This window comes from Saimiri boliviensis, chromosome 2, assembly GCF_048565385.1.
Source record: "Saimiri boliviensis isolate mSaiBol1 chromosome 2, mSaiBol1.pri, whole genome shotgun sequence".
NCBI lineage: Eukaryota > Metazoa > Chordata > Mammalia > Primates > Cebidae > Saimiri > Saimiri boliviensis.
In genome coordinates, this window is record NC_133450.1 from 97,872,800 (window position 1) to 97,878,009 (window position 5,210).

Consider the following 5,210-nt stretch of genomic DNA (forward strand, 5'->3'; position numbering starts at 1 on the left):
GAATTAGTACTACTTAACTATAACCTTCTTGCTCCCTCTAGAGGGCAAAGGTATGAATAACATGACTACAAAGAAATTATTTTAATAGAAGCCATGGCTTCATTTTTATCTGTACCTTTCTCCATCACTTTGAAATCAGTATTTACAAAGAGAGAAAAAACAAAGGCAATGAATTAAAATTCCTCTGGCACTTTCCACATACTCTGACATTTGAAGTCCAAGAATTGGGGGTGCTTTACAAGTAAAGCCAGCTCTATGGCACTAATCAAATACTTAAGACTGGCCCTGTAGGAGGGAGAAAGGGTACAATATTGCACTGTCTTTATTAATCTATTTCTCTAAGGAGCTAATCATTTATTCTGGAAACAGGAGGATTCTGTGAGATGTTGTTCCTTCGCATGCAAATTCATTCTAGAAGAATTGTGTCTGGACTTTGTTTGAGGTTTTCTGAATTGTAATGAGGACATCACTGTTGCCAGGCAACTTTGTACTCTGGATACAGGTGCACATGAAAGTTAAATTACCTTATTATTCTAATGAATCTACCCTGACAGTAGTCACGGTGTAACAATTTGTCTATCTATATCCAGTAGCCAAATGAAAGAAACAAGTCCAGGAGTCAAAGACAATAAACATTAATAAAGCCAGTTCTCATAAGACCATTCTCCAAGGTTTCAGTACAATGGTTCCAAAGTAGCACTGAGACTAATTTTAAAAAGCTTCATTTCAGCCTAATGATTTTGCAATAGAACAGAGACTGATAACATTTAGACAAAAAGGAGTCATATCTCAGAGCTGTAGGTTCAGTTTGGGTGACTGTTTTATAAACACACAGACAGATGGTAAACTGCTTTAGCTTCCAAGATTATTGCTGCAATAATCAACTATTCTTTCAGAAGAACAAACATTTGTCGCCACAGGCAATGAACAGATAGCAAAAGACAAATCATACCATGACAAAGTAAAAATAGCAGAAAGAGAACATTACAGGTGATTCCATGCAATTTAGCATGTGACAAAAGTGGCATCTCAAGCCACTGGGGCAAAGTTGTACTTTTTAATAAATGGTGCCAGGACAACTGGATAGCCAGTTGGAAAAAATAAATAAAATTAGATCTGCATTTCATGCCACACAAAGGAATAAACTCCAAATGTATCAGATATCCAAGTACAAAAAAATAAAATTAAACAAATACTAGAAGAAAACACAACTAAATTACTCTCCAATCTCAGTGTAGAAACTAAAACTTAAAAGAGGCAATAAAAGATAATTTGACCACACAAAAATGAAATATAACAAATGGTAAAAGAGCAACACCACCATCATAATAAAGTCAAAAGACAACTGACAAACTGGGATAAAATACCTGCAACAGACATATCCCTAATATGTAAAGAGCTTTTGAATACCAAGGGAGAAAGGACCAAAAACCCAGTATGAACAGACAACGGAACCAAAATATATAAAATGAAATACACCAAATGGCCCTTAAATATATGGAAAAAAATGTTAGCATTACAAAAATGCAACCAGGCATGGTAGCTCACACCTTTAATCAGAGCCCTTTGGAAGGTTAAGGAGGAGGACTGCATGAGCCTAGGAGTTTGAGACCAGCCTGGGCAACACAGCAAGACCCCCTGTTTACAGAAAACATTTAGAAAATTAGCAGAGTGTGGTAGCGCACACCTGTAGTTTCAGCTATTTGGGAGGCTGAGGTAAGGGATCACATGAGTCCAGGAGTTCAAAGGTGCAGATGAGCTATGATCATGCCACTGCACTCCAGCCTGGGGAACAGAATAAGACTCTGTCACAAAAAAAAAGAAAAGAAAAGAAAAATGGACATTAAAACAACACTCAGATGCCATTTCTTATTTATCAGATTGGCCAAAAACACAAAGTATGACAATACATTCTGTTGTCAAGGCTGTGAGAAAATATTCTTGTACATTGCTGGTAAGAATGAAGATTGCTATAGCCCTCCTGGAAAGAAATTTAACAACTCTTAGTAAAATTATAGATGCACTTAACTTTTGTCCTGGCAATTCTACTTCTAAGAATCTACTCTGAGTTTAAACCTCCAACAATATAAAATTAGTATGCACAAGGTTATCTACTATAGCATTGTGTTTACAAAATATTGGATGCGACTTAGATGCTCAAAGTTCATACATAGAAGAGTGGTTGAATAAACTATGATGCAGCCAACACAATGGAATACTATATAGCTATAAAGAAGAATGAAGATCTTCATGAACTTATATTGAGTGATTTCCAGGACACATTAAATTTAAAATGCAAAATGTGAAAGAGTATCTATAGTATGCTACCTTTCATGCAAAACAGAAAGGAATCTAAATATATATATATATATTCATATGTATATTCACTTGTACAAAATAATAAACCATAAATTAATGAGACCGGATAAGAGTAATTGAGAACAGGGCAGAAAGGAATAGGAAAAGGAAACAGGGTAGCAGTGATAAAGGGGGAATAAAACTTTTCTAAGCATACCTGCTCTTAAAATCATATAATGTTTCACATACCCCCCAAATAAATAAATGATTAAAATAAACCCAGATGTGAGGGGGACAACCAGAAATGGAATAAACAGTAACTAGTGAACTTAATTGTACTGCAAATGATTAATATGACAAATGAAGAGAGTGAGATGGAAAGCTATCCTAAGTATTCTATCTATGACAAAAAAAAAGAGAACTATCTATGTGTGTGTATGTGAGTTAATACACGTATATGCATTTTCAAGCTCTGTCTTCTGAGAAGCAGTGAGCACACCTAGCTCTAGGATGTTGTTTCTAAATACTTACTAATCTCTAATTAATGGAACCAAAAGCTCCTTGGAGAAACTGTTGATTTCAGGTCTAAAACAAAAAATATAGATGAGCCTGGAACAGCTTCTGACGCCAGAAAGGAGTGCTCAAAAAATGACAGGGGTATGCTAAAAAAGGACATAGGAGGCCCAGCGCAGTGGCTCACACCTGTAATCCCAGCACTTTGGGAAGTCAAGGCGGGTAGATCACTTGAGGTCAGGAGTTTGAGACCAGCTGGTCAACATGGTGAAACCCCATCTCTACTAAAAATATAAAAATTAGCCAGGCATGGTGGCAAGTGCCTAAAATCTCAGCTACTCGGGAGGCTGAATTGCTGGAACCCAGGAAGTGGAGAATGCAGTGAGCCGAGATCACACCATCGCACTCCAAACTGGGTCAACAACAGCGAGACTCTGTCGCAAAAAAAACAAAAGGACATAGGAGTTAACAAGAAGGAGCTCCTAACGGCTAAGGTGGAAACATTCTGAGCAACAATATTCATAATGATAGTAACAGATTATGCCCATAAGTCCAAACTGATTTTAAAAAATTAGCATTTCAAATTAATAAATGTGAAAAAAAATGATGGAAACAATCACTACTAAGCAAATATGATAGCTAATAACTGCTGCAGGGAACTATCAATGGATGACAAAATTAGTGGACAAAGGTACAAGAAATAGGATATTTCCATAATGTCAAAGTATCTACCTAAAAGATACTTATTAATTACAAAAGGAACAATCGTCACCTTATAGTGCAGAATACCTGACAAACGCTATCTCAATAAAGTGATCAAAGTAAACATCACCTAAGCTAGGTGCAGTGGCTCACACCTGTAATCCCAGTACTTTGGGAGGCTGAGGCAGGCAGATAACTTGAGGTCAGGAGTTCAGGACCGGCCTGGCCAACATGGTAAAACCTTGTCTCTGCTAAAAATACAAAAATTAGCTGGGTGTGGTGGCACACACCTGTAATCCTGGTGGCTAAAGCAAGAGAACTGCATGAAACCAGGAGGCAGAGGTCGCAGTGAGCCAAAATCCTAACACTGCACTCCAGCCTGGGTAACAGAGTGAGACTCCATCTCAAAAAAAAAAAAAAGTAAACATCACCAGTAATAAGACATTTAAAATCATGTACCCCTTGACATCACACCGAGAAGGGCATAGCATCATTTCTGTGGGATTACTGCGAAAAATGCATAATCTCACTCTAATCATGAGGAAACAACAAACAAATCCCAACAGATGGATGGTCTACAAATAAGTGCCCAGCACTCTCCAAAAGTTGTCAAGGTCATGAAGGACAAAGACCAATTAGAAAGGCTACAGAGACATGACAACTAAATGTACTGTGGAATCTTGGTTAGATCCCAGACCAGAAGGACATTAGTGGGGAAACTGTTGGAATTTGAATTGTTTGCAGATTCGTTTATAATGTCAATGTGAATTTCCTTATTTTTAAAAGTCTTTCCTGTAAGTCTATACATATTTCAAAATAAAAGTTTTTTTAAAGCTTGGAAAAAAAAAAAGTGGCTCCATAAGGTGAAAATATTGTACATTTCTGAAGGGAGTGGCCATGTGGAAGATCTTACTGTTCCTCGATTTAAGTTCTACAGATATTAAAGTATAAATTCTGTAGGAGGAATGCTGGACACCAGAAATCAGAACAACATTTTGCTTAAAACATAAAATAAAATATAACCTATTTGTTTAGCGTATTTGGAAAAAACAGAAATAATAATGTGCTACTTATGATTTTTCTATTTTCAGAGCTATAACTTTCAAGTCAGTAAAGTAGTCACTGAATGTACACTATGTGCTAAGATTTGAGCTGGGTCCTACTAACTCCACAAAATTTTACTGGACATCTCTTCTGTACCACAAGTGAGAGGTGTAAATCCTTTTGGTCTCACCCCTTAGTTAATGCTTGCCTGGCCAGACTTAAGCAACAGGAGAGATGTCAACAGACACATGTTTTCTCTTTTTGTTCCCAGGCAAACAGTTCTGAGACACATTTAAAAGAAGAGTCCATCAAGATTGAGTATCAGTCACTAAATTTGCAACTGAGTAACACATCACGGTATTCCCCATCCACCACCACCCCTATTCCCTGGTCAATTCCCCTGATCCCTCACTTTAGCACAATGCGATCACTACCAAGTAAACTACTTGCTCATCAGCCTTTGTTCTAGACCAGGGGATGTCCAATCTTTTGGCTTGCTTCCCTGGGCCACATGGGAAGAATTGTCTTGGGCCACACATAAAATACACTAACACTACTGATAGATGATGAGCTAAAAAATAAAAATAAATTTTTAAAAATCTCATGTTTTAAGAAAGTTTACAACTTTGTGTTGGGCCACATTCAAAGCCACC